General features: G+C 38.0%; 1 protein-coding gene across 2 annotated transcripts in view; it reads left to right on the plus strand.

Moving 5' to 3' along the window:
- LOC131434873 (ion transport peptide-like) overlaps nt 1–22,102 on the plus strand; it is a 78,398-nt gene that overhangs the window by 48,923 nt on the left and 7,373 nt on the right. The window lies entirely within an intron of this gene.

The following is a 22,102-nucleotide window of genomic DNA, read 5'->3' on the forward strand; positions in this document are numbered from 1 at the left end:
AGTTGTCTGATCTAGGATGTTTGACAGCAGGTTGTTTTGAAATGTTTCCTCTTTTATGTCGTTTTCGCTTGATGCCAAACCTAACCCAGTTTCCACTCTAACTGCTGTCAAACCGTTTGTTTGAAGCCAATTTCGTTTTTGAACTGAAAATCGAGTCAGTTTCGAACCTGGTTTTTATATCAGGTGTGCTCAAACCCTCGTTGCTAAGTGCGAAATCAACACAGTTTCGTGAAAAGGGTTTGTTTGATGAAACTACCTTGGGTCAGTTTCAGTTTTCTCAAGCGAAAACGGCATTAGTGATGAAAACTTCGTCCCGATTAATTTTAGTAAAGAATAATTTTGAAAACTCCCATCAACAATTCGACGTAGTCAGGTTAAAAAGCGTGAAGTTGTCAAAATTGGCTAAATCGAACATATGCAAACCATTTCCGTGAGCAGACTGGACAGCCAGCGTCGTAGTCGAACTAATAATCGAAAGCAGCGTTTGAAGGTATTGAAAATGATTAGGGAAAAATAAGAGTTGTCGGATTATGATATCTCCAAGTAATTCAATGCCTGCTAAAACACCGTTCAAAGGCCACATCTGTGAGAAGGATTGGGCATAAATCCAAAGCTATGGCAGTGGACGATGTGAGGTTGGTACGAGATACGAAGGATGTTTGCGTCAGTGAAGAAAGATTATGGGCAGTTTTGCGTACAGAAATTTTTAAGAGCTAGCGCTGTTATCAAGCTAAAATTCATTCTTACCGATGTTTTTCAGGAAATCTTATGGTATGGCAAGATATTTACAGCTGTGGACAGTTTTACATGAGAGGCAAGACAAGATTCTCAAATGTAGACATAGTGGAAGAAAAGCTTCCATTCAATAAAGCTTATAATAAATCTGTAAAGTTTTGGCAAGCTGTTACTACAGCGGAAAAGTGCTACATTGATATCGAGACAACGAGATGTATTTTTTCAAAAAAAAGATAGTAATTCACCCGATTCAGGCATATTGAGCAGTTGAGAAATATTGAGCAATTGTCAAACAGAAGCTTGTGAAGAGTAGAAAGGTGACTCGGGAATCGACAGAGATAAACAGATGGTGGAACAAAATGGCCGGTGAGGTCAGCTAACAGAGTGTTAAAAATTTGATGAGAGATTTCATCAAAAGCAAATCGAAATATATTTTTTGCTAATTTCCCTTGAAAACGCAAAAAATGACCTCTATTTTGAGTACTCAACATTCTTATTACATTTACATGATTTCGAGATAAATTGCGTTCTTGCGTCCAGAGATCAAAAGACTCAAGCTTCAAAAAGGAAGTGTTTTGTTTATGTACATGGCTTATAATAGAAAAAGGTAACAATTTCAGATAAAAATAACCAGTTTTTAAAAAAATCTGGCAATCTAACAAGAAACAACGGATCGATTTCTTCAACAAACTTCTGGTTTGAAAGACTTTGTTTAGCTTATCGTATTCAAAATAAAGTGGAACTGAACATTAGACTTATAACAAGTTTGAATTTGTGCAAAAAAAGAAAATCTAAAAAACTGAAATGCCGGATAATTCAAATTTTCGTCTCCGCAAGAAAATGCTTCCTTATTGTAAAACAGTAAAAATCTAATAATTGCCTTTTACTATACCGGTTAAGCTGGGCTCGGTTCAATATCGGATAGGTTGAGATCAAGGATGGCTTTTATCGTATCAAAGAACGCTCACTGGCAACTCTTCATACGCTTGAATCAGTGCCATCAAAGAGAAACGGATATCATCGCAGCGACAAAAAACCGGCATGGCTCATTTAACATAGAATCGACATCAGTGCGAGAGCGAATTTCTCTCGATGACATTTCTAAGGATCAAAAGTTAGCACGCTGCTGTGGGGATCCTCTCTGAAGCAACAAACGGTCGCTTATTCTCGTTTCGCGATCCGATTCTATACAGGCAGTTGATAATTGCAATAGAATCATTTTACTATTGCCACTTATTCTAACTATGTGAATATAACCTTTGTATAAGTTGTGTCTATTAAAATGTATGTAAATGCTCCACACAAGGGTTTTGAAATATTGCAACCTAGTATGAGAATCATCAAGCTGAATCATCGATTCGATTTTCTGCGATGATTGTCAACTTGCGATTCTCTCTTGGGAAATTCCACATAGCAACGATCATTATCAGACTGTAAATTTTTTTCAATGGCGTGTAATACTCAGAGTATGAAGTGGAGCGAAGAAATGTAGCAAAATTCTCTCACGGTTCATGCATTGAGAGACTCAAGTTCTTGTAGCATCTTCTACCGGATTGAAAAGCAATATAGCAGCTTCTGTCAAATTTTCGGCAATCACCAACACTGGTTGAGATCATTGTTAGAATAAACAATAAAAGAAAAAGTGTATAATATTTTTGATAGTGAATGAGCTAGGCGAGAGTACTCCATTTAAATATAACACCAACGACCAGGAAATAGCTAGTATGTCTATTAATGTTATTAATGCTATCAGTCAATATGTGCTAATATTTTATTATTGATTAACTAGTAAATCAGCTCCGTTAAGAAGAGCTGAACGTTAACCGCTTGTCAAACTCAGCCACTTACTACAATATATGTGAAACTCATCTTATACAGTACATTTCACGCGGATGACATCATTGAAGTGATAAGCTAAATTCAGATCTTCTCTTACTTTCATTTCGGTCGGTGACACGCACCACACACATACATCAGTATAATAATGTAAGAGTGTTGATATTGCGGCGAATCTGGTGCGGCCATTCGTCCACTCGTCATCATATAATAAATCACAATTTGCTCTTACTGATATAGTTGGTCTTCTGATTGCCGCGCCGGGGAGTGCAACCTAATTGGTTCAATTGAATTCGATTTTCCGTAAAGACTCCAGCACATTCCGCGGCAAATCAATCAATGCTATTAAAGTTGAAATGTTCATCGCCTAACCATTGCACGTAACGCGTTGAGTCCGAATAGGCGATCGCACAAGTTGTGGCTGGCTTAATGCGTCGAATGAATATGATTTTAAAAATAGCACATCCCCACAGTGCTGCCCGCAGCAGATCTTTGCATCGCGTGACGGCAATAAAGTCATATGTGCAAGTACATATCCCGCTGTAGCACTCTGACTGGTTATCGGTACGGCCATCGCCACCGTGTTTCGTCTTCGTGTTCCTTTATGGCGAAATAATTGGCATCTAGTTACAAATATCATCATCTTTCAGCTGGCGCGAAGTTTTTCCGTCACTTCGACCTTGTTTCCGTTTCCGTGCGTACGCGGTTTGTCTGGACTGCTATCACTGCAATCGAGGCCACCACTTAGTGGTACAGAACTATGGAGCGGTAGTTTGATTTTGGAAAAAGTATTTTCTAGGGTAATGTTCACAAGTAGCTGACATGCACTCTGTCGTGCTGTCGATCAGACTAAAAAACAAATCACTTCAAAAGGTGATAATTCATCATTCTTGTTACGGTGAACGGAAAACTAGTTTATTGTACAAAATGTAAAGAATATGTTTCTGCCAGGTATGGCTCACAATTCAAACAGGGGTTTTCGGAAAACGAACTGAATTTTCTACTCTTGCAAGTAGGTTTCATTAAAGTTCATCTCGACTTGTATTTCTATAGTGGGTAGTTGTAGAAGACTACATCAAAGTACGTTGTATCAAGTGACCGCTCTGTGACTTACCATAGTCATCAAATTGCTCGAAACTGCGGTGTCGAGAGTGCTAGTTAAACGCGCAACGTAACAAGTGGGAATTGCATACAATTGCAAATGGGTGATCCATTCTGCTACAGTATCTGCGTGCAGGGCCAGCAAACGCGATGTACTCGACCACCACACAGTCATCGCACTGGCGGCTCTCGAATAAGAGGCCACATAGGATCACTTCCTGCCCATCCACCGTCGAGGGTATTCTGGTGTGTGAAACGATCCATCAGCGTGGTATGCACCAGCACACAACAGACAACGTGGAATATAACACTTGTCTAATTCACTGTGCAACAGTTGTACCGATGCTGATTATGCTGATAGTAGTAGATATTGTTCATACACTGAACTAAAGTCAGCCAGGACTGGTTTTCCTGACGGTGGCGGCAGGCAGTCATTAATTTAGTTATATGATAATTATATTTGTGTCTATTTTTAGAACGCTTCTCGATTCTACAAGGAATCGGACACGATAGTATGTATTGTAATTGCACTAAATAAACATCCATCTGAATCCGTTCAACGATGCTTATATAACTGAATTAATGTTTGCACTAGAGGACTTCGTGAGCAACCAAGTTCAAAAACAAACTTTTTTAAATTTTCTGACTGAAAATATTATTTCAATGCTTTTGATTCTTAGTTCATTGAACAATATCCAACAATTAAGATTTTGGTTACTGGTTTGAGTACTTTAATTTACGGATTGAATAATCCTGTGTTCATCCCTCGATATTTAGCTGGCGGAAAACAGACACACTTACTGAGATCATTAGTATGTTAAATCTAGAAAGTTAGAAAACACAGTAAGCCATATTATTTGAAGAAACGAATACTTCCTGTGGATTTTATATTCTATAAAAGAAGCATTCAATGTTAGAATTCGAGTAGAACCTTGAATTTCTTAATAATCAGACTATCATGTGATCACAAAATGTTTCCTGTTGTCCTAATTGATTACCATAGTACGAGTAAAATCAATAAGACCATAAATCATTCTGATGTCAAATGTTTGACAAGTTTATCAGCTCAGCCTAATCCGGCTTGAATTACGACTGGTTGGCGGGTGGTTGCGATAGGACTGGTTACGCGGTGTACTTGGCAGTGAGCTCGTGACGTAATATTGTGACTATATGCAAATTAATCAGTGCCAATCAATACAAATCTGACAATACGGATCCGTCCGATCACAAATCCGATTGATTTGCTATCCTGCAGTCAATCTACTGGATCAACCGGATGGCGTGATGATAAATTATTAGGGAAACTAAGTTGACACTAGCAAAATGTTCCAGATAACGCTCGAGGTTAGTGCAAATGAAAAGCTACGAAGCTGCGATTTGTTTACTAAACACGTTGTTGTATATGCTTACGGTACAAGACCACTTCCACTCGATAATGTTTTGTAACCTGAGACACTGTAACATTGGTGCTTAGAGTCGCCGGCTGATCCAAGAAAACATAACTAATAATATTTTGAATGTCCCTCAAGCACACAGAAGCATACGTAAATATTGTTTAGGTTACCAATTTTTATTAGTAAATTAATCCATTTAATTTAGTTTGTGTTTTAGATTTTCTGAATTTATGGTACAATTGAAGCATACAACGATTCCGTTTCGCTTTGGGAACATGCCTTATTTTCATACCCAACTTAAAATGGCGTGTGATGAGTTATATAGAAGATACTGTGTAAACAAACACTAGTTTATTATCTTCTATAGTTAATGTACCAATCCCCATATTCACCTTAGCTCCATCATTGAATGACTACAATTGAAATATTATTTTGCAGTACAGAGGTTAACACGCAAATATCCCAATCTGATGATTTGCGATCTGATAACAACTAAAAATTTCGCTCTGTTTCAACTAATGCATTATTGTCTTTTTTAAATTCAATTCTTGAAGTTTAAACCTTGTTATAATTCTTGTAATAAAGAATAATTTCAGTCGAGGGAATTAAAATTGGATAGTTTTGTTTGTGACTTTTTGGATTTGAATCATTCCATTTGTAGTTTCCGATGGATAATACATTGAACAATAAATATGTAATCGTCTTTTCACAAAAGATCCCAAATTTGGGATAACATCACAATCCTTGTCAGAAAAATTGTTTGCGATTTTCTCAAACATAATATATAAGAATTTTACTTTTATTTTCATGAGAGGACTTACAAAATAACTCAGCTTCAAGCTTCCTGGTAATACTTTCACCATTTTTTCACACATTCGTTGTACAGACAATGCCCACCCCGGTAACCAATAAGCACATGCCGCATTATGACAGCAAATAATCGCTAATTGGCATTTCAATCGCACTTGAGACTGAATTAAGGCCGACTTTGGCAAAATATACGGCTATTCATAGATGATGCATATTTATGGCTGGTGTGCATTCTGAAAGCTGAATCCTGTTTGATTTACAACAGATAAGCTTTCAGATTGCAGATATAGAGCTTTAAGCATTTTTGGTGCTCATAAATAAAGCTAATTTAATGCCATTATTAGTGCTTACTGGTTACCTGGGCAATTCTGCCCAAGACTGCTTTAAACCGTGCACTGGTTTTTCCGGGAGTTATGTTCTCATAATTCCTCGCCCGTTTTCCATCAGATTTGCATCTGGAAATTGTAAGTGCCAGTACATTGTCGTGAGGAATCATTATCATCACAGCAAAAAAAATTGAAATTTACAGTATACGTATGACTTAATTTTTAAAAACGTAATTCGTTAAATGACTGAATTTTACAAGAATAAGTTAAATCTTGATCAAACAATCTGGCTGTACTTGATAGAATTTACTTGTTTACTGTTTATGCTACACATGCATCAATCATAATCATTAAAATTTCGCTGTGTGGCTACGTCGAGTCACCAAAGTGCGGATAAAAATTCTTTCTTTCTCACGAAATACTCAAATGTTCACCTCACGATACAACGTGCTCGCCCGTTTAGAGACTCACCGGAAGTGAAGTTCAACTTCTAAACTTTGTGTTCGTTCTGTTAATGTTGGTTCTCTGCCTATTGCTCTCAAACGAAAATCGAAGACAAACTAAAACACGTTCGTCCACAATAGCTGTCCAAAACTGACTGAACATTCAAAATGGCCGAAATTATCATCATAAGTGAGGGTCAAGAGTATCAACATAATGCCACCAAAAGATGAAAAATCGAACATACGTAGCCCGCGAAAATTCAAAATTCGTGATACTTTTATAACAAACCTCTTACCAACTGAATTAATAAACTGATATTTTTTAATGTATTGAAAAGGAATTCATCAAACAATGTCTTTTCCAAGTTTAGTATTATAGAAAAATAGCGCCGTACACATTCCGTCAAATCTATCCATTAATGACGTCAAATCTACCCACTCACTCATGTTTATCGTCTTGGAATCCTGATCTCTCAATGTGACAATAATTACCGTTTGTGTTCTATTTTAAGTCCAACCTTTGGCTGGACTGCTGGTTGATGCCTTCGGTTTGATTGCTGTTTTACATCCCATTATTACTTTATAGCTTGTCATCGTTGTAAGATTTATGGCAAAGCAACTTTTAGCAATTGGATGGCTCTGTTAAGTATGAGATTTTCAAGTTGATTTGATGAGTTAGAATGACGCATGCGCTCCATTATGATGTACTTGTGGTTCGGTTCACGTTTCACATGTGTTTACTTCGTTTAATGCATTACCGATGGAAGCTCGCGTGTGCTTTTGTGAATGTATGTAAATATATCGAATATCTTTTATTTTTCTCAAAGATAACTTGAGAGTCACCGAGTATCACTGGCTGTAGGATTATTATTTCTGTTTATTTTAAGAACTTTAAAACTACTGTTCAGACCTTTCAGGTCATAAAATCTTGTGCGAACCACCATTTTTGCGAAGTTTGTGAGTCGAATTAAGAAACCCGAATATTCCAATATTCGCATATTCAGTTAGCCCATATTCGAATGTGGTTTCGGACACATTTTCGGTGAATAACTGCGTCAATAATCTTTTCACGATCGAAGCTCAACTTACGTCATAAACAATGTATAAACGTCATTACTAGAGGAAACGTATTTCGGGTCACGGCCCTTCGTTCACTCCCGGTGCGCGTATTGTTTGATGTGCTAAAAATAACTCATGTTTCACCTGTAACTCGTACTACAAGTTGATCGGATACGAGCGGAACCAAGCTGTGTTATAATCGGTTCTATTGAAGCATGAAACCAGATTTCAACCGACTTGTAAGCATCAGCAGAGAGGCTTTTCGCGGATCGGATGGTATGTGAGGACAGTTCTATTCCAAGTAGAGGGTCAAATTGCTTCGAGACCGGTGGCGTGCAAGTGAGTCTATCAACAAGCATATATGAAAGTGTCTGAGGGAGTAGACTGTTTATGGTAGAAAACGTGTTTTTTTTATTTACGTAGGTCGTCAGCCCAGGGGCGAGGAGCTGCTCGGACGCGATTGCTGTCACTATTCTTAGAGCTGCAATCCATTCAAGCTGATGATGTTCACTGTATGTAGTTGACTTATGATGTGCACTAATAGTATCTACATGATGTTCTTTATTTTTGTTTCGTGTTCTGAGCTGAACTAGTCATGATCGTGGTGTACTTTTATTTTCTTATGATTTCATGACGCTATTATGTTGACACTACAGTATTAACATGATTAGATTGTTAGTAATATCTACAAGACAATTGTTGTCATAAGAATAATAAAACATGCTATAACGGAATTAGAGTAATCTTCGGATCCTACACAACAAGGATGTATGCTATAACCAAGAAAAAGGTTAAATAGTTACCAGTCATTGCTCGTTAACAGTTTAGGTTTCTTCTGTATCCTATTCTGAGGCGAAGTAGGACTGTGATAATTTAAGATGTTACAAGCATGGGAAACGCACTGTTGGTTGTGTTGACTTTCAATTGACGTAAAGATCTCTCATCTGAATCGAGAATATTTCACAGAAAACCATTTTACCGATAGCTTTTTTGCCACAAACAGTTTCACCGAATTGATCATTTCTCCAAAAAGGCTTGCTAGGCTCATAAAAGGTTATAGGTTGTTACGATTAATGTGCCGATTCGTCGAAATTCAGTGGAACGGCTTTCGGCGGAACAACTTACTGCGACTTGAACTTGACTTTGACGCTACAATCATATTTCATGTACTTTCTAACAATTGTAGCAATCGTGATTTCATAAAGTTAGACTAAATCAGTGAATTATTGTTACTTTTGTTGGATTTTTGACGCTTTAATTTCTAAAAGTTTGACTCTTGGTTTAAGTTTTAGTGTTTAATATGTTCCAAATGGTGATTACCAGAAAATAAAAAGTATCGCCTATTTTTTTTTTTTTCATAAATACGTTTATTTCATAGGCAATATACATAAGTTTTTCTTCGCCGTGGCATCTACAATACATAGTACTTTAAACCTAATACATTTCGAATATCCTATTAGTATGTTGGTATTCATTAGTTAATCTAAACACTGTTTTTATCAAGCGAGTTGCTATTATAAATTACATTAAATGAAATACATTTATTTTGTACATGATCTTATAACTATTTCAGGTTTGTTTGTATCAGTTCATCACTTTTATTTAATATAAGATAGCTGGCTATTGGTTGAGCTCATGGAAGAGAAAACAATCTAACATAAAATAAAATTTAAATTGGAACTCCAATGGACTTAATGAAATAATAAAGAAGTTTCATGTAAGGAACGTCACGACAAGCAAGAATGTCGCGAACTGGGACATTGGATAGTCTACCTTGGGTACGCAAGGAATTTATTAGTTGAGATCTGACATCACGATACTCCACGCATGTCCAAACAACATGGTCAATATCGCGGTAACCTTCGCCACAAGCACAATGATTAGTCTCGGAAAGTCCAATTCGAAGGAGATGTGCATCTAACGTGTAGTGATTGGACATGAGTCTGGACATCACACGAATGAAATCTCTACTCACATCCAGTCCCCTGAACCATGCCTTTGTCGATATTTTAGGAATAATTGAGTGCATCCACCGACCCAGATCATCTTTATCCCAAGAAGCTTGCCAGCTGGCAAGTGTTCTTTGGCGAGACGCGCTATAGAATTCATTGAAAGCAATTGGTCTCTCATAAATTTCACCCTCAATAGCACCACGTTTGGCTAAAATATCGGCTCTTTCATTGCCTGGAATGGAGCAATGAGCCGGAACCCAAACTATTGTGATTTGATAATTATTATTCAATATGACGTTCAGGCACTGTTTTATTTTGCCCAAGAAAAAAGGTTCATTTTTGCCAGCAGCCTTTGAGCGAATGGCTTCAATTGCACTCAGACTATCTGTGAAAAGAAAATAATGGTTTGGAGATAATGTGACGATTATACTCAAACTATAATGAACTGCTGCTAACTCTGCTATATAAACAGATGCAGGTTCTTGAAGCCTAAAGGAGACCGAAACATTATTGTTGAACATACCAAACCCTGTCGCTTCTTCAATTCGCGATCCGTCCGTGTAAAACATTTTCTCAGAGTCGATATGCCTGAACTTACTTGTAAATATTTTTGGGATTTCCAACGAGCGTAGGTGTTCCGGAATTCCACGCACTTCGCGCTGCATGGATGTGTCGAAAAATAAAGTTGAGTCAGGGACATTTAGGAGGCTGACACGGATAGGAATATATCTTGAAGGGTTGATTTCCTGTGACATATGGTTAAAATATACAGTCATGAATCTTGTTTGAGATTGAAGCTCAACTAGCCTTTCGAAGTTATTAATAACTAGGGGATTCAGTACCTCGCATCTTATTAGCAGTCGCGACGAAAGCTCCCAAAAACGATCCTTCAATGGAAGAACTCCCGCCAGAACTTCAAGACTCATTGTATGTGTCGAATGCATGCAGCCTAAAGCAATTCGCAAACAACGATATTGAATTCGCTCTAATTTGATAATATGAGAGTTTGCAGCGGAACGAAAGCAAACGCATCCATATTCCATCACTGAAAGTATCGTTGTCTGATACAATTTTATTAGATCTTCCGGATGAGCACCCCACCAAGATCCGGTTATTGTTCGAAGAAAATTTACTCTTTGTTGGCATTTTGTTATCAGAAACCTAATGTGTCCTCCCCACGTGCATTTGGAATCAAACCACACCCCGAGGTATTTGAAAGTCAAAACCTGTTGGATCATTCTTCCCATCATATGGAGCTGAAGCTGCGCGGGATCATTCTTCCTTGAAAAGACGACTAACTCTGTTTTCTCCGCAGAGAATTCGATACCAAGATGAACAGCCCAATCGGACAAGTTTTCTAAGGTATCTTGCAATGGTTTATGCAGATCAATAGCTTTGGGTCCAGTAACTGAAACTACGCCATCATCTGCCAATTGTCTTAGTGTACATGGGGATACTAGACAGCTGTCAATGTCATTTACGTAAAAATTATAGAGGAGCGGACTGAGGCAAGAGCCTTGCGGTAGACCCATGTAGCTAATTCTGAATGTTACCAAATCGCCATGTGAAAAATGCATGCGTTTCTCTGACAAAAGGTTGTGCAAATAATTATTTATAACCGCTGGGAGTCCATGTTGGTGAAGCTTGTCTGAAAGAACATCAATGGAAACTGAATCAAATGCTCCTTTAATGTCTAAAAATACAGATGCCATTTGTTGCTTTTGAGCGAAGGCAATTTGGATGTCAGACGAAAGTAATGCAAGGCAATCATTCGTCCCTTTATTTCTACGGAAGCCAAACTGAGTATCTGACAACAAACCGTTCGTCTCGACCCAAGTGTCGAGACGTCGTAGAATAATTTTTTCGAACAATTTTCTGATGCAGGACAACATCGCGATGGGTCTATATGAGTTGTGATTGGAAGCTGGTTTCCCCGGCTTTTGAATGGCGATAACTTTCACTTGCCTCCAGTCAGGTGGAACAATATTTTGCTCAAGAAGCTTGTTGAACAATTCCAACAAACGTCTTTTTGCGAGGTCGGGCAGATTCTTCACCAAGTTGAATTTAATTCTGTCCAACCCAGGAGCGTTATTGTTACAAGACATGAGTGCTATGGAAAATTCCATCATAGAAAAGGGGCTATCAATGGAACCATTATTTGAAAAAGATTCCCTAATAATGCTATGCGTAGGAACAGAATCTGGACAAACTTTCCTCGCAAAATCAAATATCCATCGGTTCGAGTATTCCTCACTCTCATTTCCTACGTTACGATTCCTCATTCGTCTGGCCGTATTCCAAAGAGTGCTCATTGAGGTTTCTCTTGACAAACCTTCGACAAAATGTCTCCAATAGCTACATTTCTTGGCCCGAAGTATGCTCTTGTACTTGGTTTCTAAAATCAAGAATTTTTCAAAATTCTGAGGAGTTCCTCCTCCTCGTTTTAAAAACATCTTGAAGGCATTTTGTTTCGCGTGCTTAGCATCTGAGCACTCTTTGTCCCACCAAGGGTTTGGAGGCCTTCTGTTAGACGATGGACCAAGAAATCGTTTGGTTTGGGCTTGTTCTGCGGCCTCCAGAATCGAACAAACGAGGAAGTCATATTCTTCAAGTGGGGGGAGCTCTTCCATTGAAGTTAAGGCACTTGAAATATTACTTTGGTATTTAATCCAGTCAATATTTTTTGTCAAATCATATGGAATATTAACTGAATTAGCAATGCCTTTGTTACTGCTAATTGAGATGATGATTGGTAAATGATCGCTACCGTGTAAATCAGGAAATACTTTCCAGGTGCAATCTAGTCGAATTGAAGTCGAGCAAAGAGATAAATCTAATGCACTTGGACGTGCAGGAGGTCTTGGGATCCGTGTCATGCTACCCATATTTAGTACCGTCATGCTAAAATTGTCGCAAATATTATATATTAAGGATGATCTGCTATCATTGTAAACGGAACCCCACATCATTCCGTGCGAATTGAAATCTCCTAAAATCAAACGTGGAGCAGGAAGGGCTTCGACAATTTCATTAAGCTGTCGTTGTCCAACTTGAGCTCTTGGAGGAATATATACTGAAGCAATGCAAATGTCCTTTCCTTTAATGTTTATTTGACAAGCAACAACTTCTATACTAGAAGTCGAAGGAATATTTAATCTATAAAAGGAATAACATTTCTTAATTCCTAAAAGCACTCCACCATACGGAGAGTCTCTATCGAGACGTATAATGTTAAAGTCATTAAAACTTAAGGCTATGTTTGATGTAAGCCATGTTTCGCACAAAGTAAATACATCACATTTTTGACTATGCAACAAAACTTTAAATGAATCAAGTTTTGGCATGATGCTTCGACAATTCCACTGCAGGACAGTGATTGAATCATTTGCGGCGGATGATAAATTATCCATCAAATGATACAAAACCTGAAAGAACTGGCCATTGAGCTGATAACTGTTTCAAAAAAGTTCTAGCTACTGGAAGGAATGCCGTTATGATAGTCTTTAGAGGTTCAGAAATATTGAATGCTGCGAAAATCCATTCTACAATTTCCGAAAACTTAAGTAATCCTGTTGGTGAATGTGAAACGGAGCCCACTGGATTATTGTCTTTCCTTGAGCTAGTTTCTGGATTGGTTTGTGAATTTGACAAACCAGGAGGCACAGTTTTTGGTTTTAAATTTGGCTTTTTAGCTTTAACACGGGGATCTTTTTTTGAAGATGTAATTTTAGGTGTCTTTTTAGGTATTTTGTGGTTTGTTAATCTCCTCTTAACAGACCCTTGAGGAGTGACAAACGAGGTATCTTCACTATTTCCGTCGGAGTCAGATTCCTCTGGCTCCATAAGATTTGAAAAACCGTTTTCGGTTTCCAAGGGGGAGACATGTATGACCGTTTTAAGCATTTCTGCATATGTGCGCTTAGACCGTGCTTTTAAAGAAAGCTTCATTTTGTCTTTACGCAACTTAAATGCAGCGCATACTGAAAGATCATCATGAGGTCTCTCCCCACAATAAACACATTTTTCAACATTTTTATCGCAAAGATTATCCTTATGAGGCCCTTGACATTTGATACATTTGGACTTATTACTACAGTAAGTAGCTGTATGCCCGAATTTTTTACAGTTCGTGCAATTCATAACATGCGGTACGAAAAGCCGAACAGGAAGACGAATTTTATCGATATAGACATGGCTAGGCAACGCAGATCCGGCAAATGTTACACGAAACGAATCTGAGGGACGATACGACTTTTTTCCATCGACAATAGATGCTGAGTACAATTGCTTGCACTCGAGTATCTTAACTCCCTCAAGCATGGAGTTTTTAAAACGACCAACTCCATTTTTAAGTAAATCATCGGCCGTCAGACTTGCTTCAGTCACGACACCGTCAATTTCCACCTCCTTCGATGGAATGTAAACTCGATATTCAACAGAAAATAATTTACAGGTTACAATTTCGTTCGCCTGTTTCAAGTCATTGACAACAACTCGAATTTTATCTCTATTAACTTTACATATTTCTTTAACTTCAGAGAAATGTGATGTCAAATCCTTGGTAATTTGCATCAAATTTAAAATCTTTTCTTTTTTTCGAAGATAGACTATCCATGGCCCAGTGGTACCCTGTGGATAATGTTTAGCCCTCGGAGTATTTAAACTCTTACTAGTATCCGGAATCGGATTCGGATGATCTTCCATAAGATCATCCATTACATTAAATTTTTTTGTAAATTAATAATACCAAAATAAAAACTTATGTTTAGTAAAATTTCAGATATAAGAAATAAAAAATAAATTAAATTAAATCTACCTTGTAGCTGATGTCTCTGTTCCTTTATCGTGAAGAACGACGTGAAGCTCTTCCAACGATTTCCAATTGGCAGTCTTCTGCTGTTTCCAATTGGCAGTCTTCTGTCGTTTACTGCTATCTCAGTTGCTCTGCCGTCGTTGTGAACACCACTGCACTTGCTGTGCTGCCTGTACCTGACCCCAGGTACAGTGCTTTTGCTCTTGGTGGCGATCAAATGCGATGCTTGCAGTGTAGCACCTCGCGATATATGCCGTCTCTTTTGATCCTACGCAGCGTACAAATTCTGGTACCTGGTAGATCAGCACTGGGTTGCTTTAGCACCTTTGTGCCTTTGCACCCCTTCGTCTTCGCACCTTTATGCGATGGCACCTCTGTGACTCGCCACTTCTATGCTCTCGCACCTCTGTGTTTCTACACCTCTGTGCGTATGAACGGGATGGCCTTCGTTGCTAGCTTTCCAGTCGGGAAACGCCCCGAATATTACGTTTGCTATGGGCAGTTTAACTACCTGAAGCTTAGAATTGTCTCGGTATCAGCCGTTAACTCACGAGCCAGTACAATCGAAACACAACCTCTTCGCTTGAATGGTTTTTACTGAATGATATCGCCTATTTGACCACTTGTTACTTAATTTAGAGTTTTGAATCTTTTCCTGTATTCGCTCTTTCCATTTCGCAAATAGTAAATCACTCTACGGCGAGAGTTTCGTTCAATAAGCTAAAATGTGTCGACAAGTTAAGCCCGTATCCGAGCGAATTGCGCTGCGGTGCGCTCTGCGCGTGCGTGTCGTAATTGAAAAATTCACTGCTCCGAAAGTATTGATCTTTCCACTCTGAAACTTTGCCAAGATTGAGTTAAACCCCTAAGGCTTCTTTTTTCAACAAAAAAAGAAAACAAAATTAGGCCCAAGTTTGAATTTTTTTTATTTGTTTATTAATTTTTAACTATTTTCATTATATCAGGTGTACAACTTTGCTTCCGCCGTTTTTTTCCAAAGTTAAAAGCTTCATTGCGAAAAAGTGCTTACAGATGTATTATTCAAAGTATTGTCCGTCGCAACTTTCTCCCAACTTTCCGGCAATTTTCGGATCCCGGCTCGAAAAAGGGAGTCCTCTTTTGACGCTATCCATGAAGCAATCCATTTTTCCAACTTTTCGAAGGATTGAAAATGTTGATCTGTCAGGCCGTGTGCCATCGAACGGAATAGGTGGAAGTCTGAAGGGGCGACATCTGGGGAATACGGTGGGTGGGGCAAGACTTCCCATTTCAGCGTTTCCAGGTACTTTTTGACCACTTTTGCGACGTGAGGCCGAGCATTGTCGTGTTGAAGGATGATTTTGTCATGTCGCTCTTGATATTGTGGCCGCTTTTCTTTTAGCGCGCGACTAAGGCGCATCAGTTGCGTTCGGTAGCGATCTCCTGTGATGGTTTCACCCGGTTTTAAGAGCTCGTAGTAAATCACACCGAGCCGATCCCACCAAAATACAAATCAACACCTTAGCGCCGTGAATATTCGGTTTTGCCTTCGACGAAGTAGCATGCTCGGGCTTTCCCCATGATTTTCTGCGTTTAGGATTATCGTATCGAACCAGCGGTTACGATTCGATGTAAAAACCCCTTACGATTTTGTCTTTGAAGCAGTTGCTCACATACAAATAGACGGCGCTCGATGTCCCTCGGTTTCAACTCGTACAGCACCCAGTTTCCTTCTTTCTGAATCATACCCAGTGCCTTGAGACATTTTGAAATGGCTTGCTGACTCACTCCCAACGATTCGGCAAGCTCTTCTTCGGTTTGGCACAGTGGTTGAAACCACTCCCGATACGTTCTTTTACTCAGAGCAGCATTACCGAAAGTTTCTGAGAGCATTCGATGCGCTTCAGCTGCATTTTTTTCCAATTGTAACAGAAAAGTAAAACTTCCCGCAAATGGCGAGAATTGGGCACATAAACAGACATTTTCGAGCGTGAATAATACGAAAACAAGAGCAACTATCACTGAAACGGCGATGACAATTCGTTAGGCACTGTACACACTCACTTTAAAGGCATTATCATCTATGTATTTTGACCAGCCTCAGCCGGTACAGCCACCTATCGGAAAACGGCGGAAGCGAAGTTGTACATCTGATATTAACTTTAAAGGTTGTTTCATGGAATCGCTTATTTGAAAGCTAAGGAAAAGACGCACATTTCATGTATTGGACAAATTTTTGTATCTTTATTAGATTTTATAGTATAGGTTGTTGAAAAAAGGCTCTATATATATATATATATATATATATATATATATATATATATATATATATATATATATATATATATATATATATATATATATATATATATATATATATATATATATATATATATATATATATATATATATATATATATATATATATATATATATATATATATATATATATATATATATATATATATATATATATATATATAAAGTTGCCGGTCACGAGGCGGCTAGGATTAGAACATGTTCGATGTACGCTGTACCAACTCGGTACTGTTGTAGAACTGTCTCTGCCACAGCTCTGCGTTGGAAGTTGTCTCCATCCAGTGAAATAAGAAAGTTGCAACTAGATTTGTTTCTATGTTACATAAAAAATTTGCTATTTCGAAATTTTCCAATCAGTGATTTTCCTTGACAAACCATTATCATTATATGCATTACACTTACAAGGCGATCCAGTGTCAAGGGTTAGTCGGAAGCGTGCGAAAATTATTTAATTTACACGGTGTTTGTCAGATAAATTGAGACGTAAATTAACTTAGAATCAACAAAAAAACAGGTGGCATAATAAATGGCCACACGAAGCGGAGTAAAAATTACATTAATCATATGGCAACACGCGTTTCGTGACGGTCTCGTTTCGCGCGTTTCAACGCTTATGAAAATGTGACTTTCCTCAGACACATCGCAACCAGTATAAAAAATCCGACGACGGCGACGACGACGCATCGCAATTAACGGCGTGCCGACAAAGCGTCTAGGCTAGGAACAGCCTGTCGCTCTGCAATATCTCACCCATCCAATGCTCTATTTCTCTTTGATCCATCCGGAGAGTGTGACCTGCGGGTGGTCTAACGATACGTTGATGTATGCAAACACCACTAGTGCGCCCCTATATTTTGGCCTTAAAATTAAACAACTAGGAAGGAACCGGCGGCGAATCTACTATTCGAACGCGATTCCGAGGTGACGATAATTGGACTCGTTTGGACACACCGACAAAATGTTAATTTATTAAGTTAAATCTTATGAATATTCAGAACTACGTTTCCAGAATCCACCGACCTTTATCAACCGATTCACCATCTGGCCGGGAATAAGCATCCAATGTATCACCGAATTTGGCAGAGACCTGCCACGAACTGCACACCTGTTGAACATATTTCATTCATGAATTTGCTCGTTTGACGTTTTCGCGAAAGTTTACTGCGCTGTCGTTTGCTAGAACCGACCGGGGAGAAGCTAAAGTGGACAGATGAATACCAAATCACCATATGGAAGATTTACGAAAACATGTTTTAAGATGAGAAATGAGCATATTCAATTCACTAGTAGAATATTTAACAACGCTTAATTTTTGTCGTGCGAAATCGGTGTCTCCTTTGGAATGGAAATTGTGACCAGATATGTCATAGTTTTTTTTAATAACGGCCTCTGTAGCATTGGTATAGTTTGAATTACCGATACATTGCAGTACAGCAATATATTGAAAAGTACATGGTTGGATGTGCGACTCCATTTCACCGCTTACTTTCAGACCAAGTACCATTCATCTCCATCGAACGGGGCTTCCTCCGTCGCGACAGTCTGCAAATTCGTCCATTCCATTCATTTTCTTCCGCTCTCCCTTCCTATACATCACGGAGTGAGGCCGGTTTTGCTTTGAGCCTTACCGTCATTAGCGAAGAGCGACTCTTCCGACGATTAGCATTCTCATAAATTTTACAGTATATTTATATCAACTTCGATTTTATTCGTCTTTTTTGTCGTTCTGGTTAGCGAAGTATGATTATATTAGTTTTTTAAACCTGCGACGTATCACTAGATAGATATATTAAACAACATAACTCTTTTTATGAAGTGGTAGTGCACAGCAAAAAATGTTATTTTTTACTGGTGACGTAATATCATATGTGAAGCCAATAACCCAAAAAAACAATTCGGCAAATGGCTTAAATTTAAATCTGATTCAAACATTTCTGATTTTTTATTTGCGGGATCATAAAATAACATTCATCATGTTTTAACAGTATAGTAGAATGAAAGCACTATATCTGCAGAGCAAATTGTGATGTTTGGAATTGGATATAAAACATCAAATACCACTTCCAATGAACCCAAATTCAAATAGACCCAAATGCCTCAAAATTTGTGTACACTTGATAAATTTCGGTGATGAATTAAAAGGGTTAAAGCCAAATTATTTAGTTTGAGTTCGAGTCCTGCATCTGCCGATTCTTTTTCGTAATTTTTCTTAATTTCACGATTTCATTCACCTACCTTTCCTCTAGATCTGTTTCTCGTTGGCGACGATGATGAACGTATTTCGTATACTAATCGCAGGTTCCATACTGATTCAGACACTGATTTGAATAATGAAGTGGCTTAGCAATACTGAATGTTATACAAATGTTTAAAAACGGCGAAAAAAAATTATAAAATAACATTTTCTTATTTCACGCCAACTCTATTGTATGTACAAACTACACAATAAATGTCCTGAAGATGCTTCTTTTTTGTGACGTTCCCTTGTTAATATACAGGATTGATCGGTTTCACCTTTTTGCTTCTTTTGATCACTTCTTGTTTTCGCAAAAATATTGTTTTCTGGTTTAATAAGAATTGGTTACTTTCAAAACGGATAAAAAATCAGTCAGGTTTTCCAATTAAGTTACAAACGTGTTTTCAACCAAAATAAATACGTCACTGTAGTTTGCTGTTACATGTCACTCTGACGTTGAAAAAGGCCAATTGAGGGCAGGCGGAAAATCCCTGAGCAATCTGTCGAGCTCATCAGCGGTCAGTCACTTAAACTCTGCCAAAAGGTCTGACAAGAGTTTGACGCAAACCATCTGAAGGTCACCACGGAAAGAAGACTGTGTCGGTGGTAGGAGCAAGGGTAGGACTCGAGATATAAGAATGTTTCTGGTAACTGTAACTTAAACGTTTCCGGCTAAATATCTGTAATTAAATATGTTAATTTCAATCGAGCGAAAAGTAAAACGATTTGGTCACTTTTGATGTCACCGACAGCTTTATTACATTACTACTATAGTCGAGTCTCCAGATTTATATACTTTATGCTATCTTATAATATTTCAAAATATGTACCTACCTATTAGGTTTTCTAATATGATGGTACGATAAAAAATAAGATGACGTTTTGATAAACAAGTTCTTTCTGTGTGGCTATGTCACGCTCTTGCGAAGCCAATTGATTTGATGCACTGAAAAAAATGACATGTTGGTCCGAAATAAATAACATTTATCCACATGTTCAGAATTATTTCTGTATCAAAGCTGGATAAGTGAAAAATTTCCGTTCGGATGTTCCGATTTAATGACGAATAAATGCGAACTCCAGTGTAACAACTCATTTCGAATAAAGTGTCACCGTCGATTAAAAGATTCGGAAACCATCGAGTAGTACCTACTTCCAGAAATTTCAATTGTTACAATTTGCCGATAAAATCAGTCAAAACCAATCATTTTGTATTCTTCAACACATTCATAACGAGAGCTAAAATTCAGCTTTGTTGAAAACGTCAGAAACGTGCAGTCGAGTAAGAACTAATTACTTATTCCGTCTGTTGCATCTTGCATGTATACTATACTTAAATTTACAATTTATCGCCTTTATTCTTAATAACGTCGTATCGTTTTTTCCCTCGTATTTCTTTTGAATTCCCAATAACGCTAGCAAAATCAAAGGTAGCTATGATTCGATCGAACCACATTCGATCGAAAAATCAATACGTCGTTATTCAGAATAAGGGCGTATGTGTTGAAACAGCAAGAAAAGTCTGTTTTAATCCACCTAGTGGTGTAATGATGTCTTTCTCATATATAATACTGTGGTGTTCTATTCAAAACGTTTCTCTTCGATTTTTGAAAGAAACCCGTTCGTGTCTAAACTAGTATAACATAGAGAATGAAACAGCTCTCTGATCGGTTGGCCATTCATTGGAAAACGAAGTGGGTTCACTATTATATGTACTTCCAGCACCGGAGCCCGAGAGCCGGTATAATCGAAGTCGGTCCGTACGGCCACCAACATGACGTATAAATTCATTTGATCCTAAGATTGGGAATAACGGTTTTGAGGCCAGTTTAGATTTTTTTTACGGTTTTTATTTCGCCGAGAGTGAGAGTTTGTGAAGATCGGTCAAACCATCGCTGAGAAAAGTGAGTGAGATCCATTTTGGAATATATGACCACTATTTCCGGTACTTCCGGAACTGGAGATCGGGAACCAGGAGAGCCGGAATCGGTTTGTTTAGTTACCTATTGATAATTACTATCGATTTGTGTAGTTTTAAGACCAGTTTAGGATTTGTTAACGTTTTTTGTTTCACCGGTTTAAGTGACGGTGTACAATATTGAACACACTTTACCCGGAACCGGAAGTTGGACCGGATGAAATTAAGGAATTCCGTATGGGATCGTAAGATCTTTCATTTGAATTTAAGTTTGTCAAAATCGGTTCAGCCATCTCCGAGAAAACCTAGTGAGATTATTTGACATACACACGCGAGCGCGTGCACACACACACACACACATGGCAGTGCCAATTCTTACTAGTTGGTAAAAGTAGTCAAGTGATTGCAAAACCTTTCTATATGAGAAAGGCAAAAATATGTATTTTTGCAGAGAACTAGTTTAATCAGATATTCTCGATTTCGGATTCATGTAATATTTAGAACACACCGTTCGATGTCTTTTCGTGCAGTGTTGCTTTGCGTGTCGAACAACATATTTTACAGCCGGCTTCGTTTCAGTTGCTAAAAAAATCGAAAGCATATATTTGCAATCGTGGTCCCGAGAAATCGGTAAACGGCGCTGTTTTATGATCGCAATCAATTTTGGACTTAATGCGAAACAGGGTTTCATTTCCTTCAGCAGTTTCGGGTTGGAAATTTTCGGGTTTCTCCGACATTTAGTTTTTATTAGAGCTGTTTGATTAAAACATGTGTCGTGACAGGCGTATAATATTAAGACGGTATCATTAAAATTATGATCAAAAACCGAAATAAATTTCACCCCGGGCTGATCACACGAAATCTGTTGGTGGCAAAAGTCGATGACGTTGAAAGGCGGTACGTGTTGTATAATAATAAAATTTATAGGAACTTGATCAGATTGACAGAGAAAAGTCGGAACCGCTGTTGTTACTGCTGCCATTTTTTTTATGTTTATCGACTACTGTTCTTTCAATATATGAACATGAAACAAAAACTAAGGGGACAGCAAATACATTAGTTTTAGGTATAACATTGGTCATTGTTCCATTCGAAAAAAAAGGAAATTGAAAACGTTGTCTCTTGTGAACGAAAATGAAGATTGTATTTCGATCGAGCTTGATATAGTATATTGTCATTAT

The sequence above is a fragment of the Malaya genurostris genome, chromosome 3 (genome assembly GCF_030247185.1).
Source record: "Malaya genurostris strain Urasoe2022 chromosome 3, Malgen_1.1, whole genome shotgun sequence".
NCBI classification, from domain to species: Eukaryota; Metazoa; Arthropoda; class Insecta; order Diptera; family Culicidae; genus Malaya; species Malaya genurostris.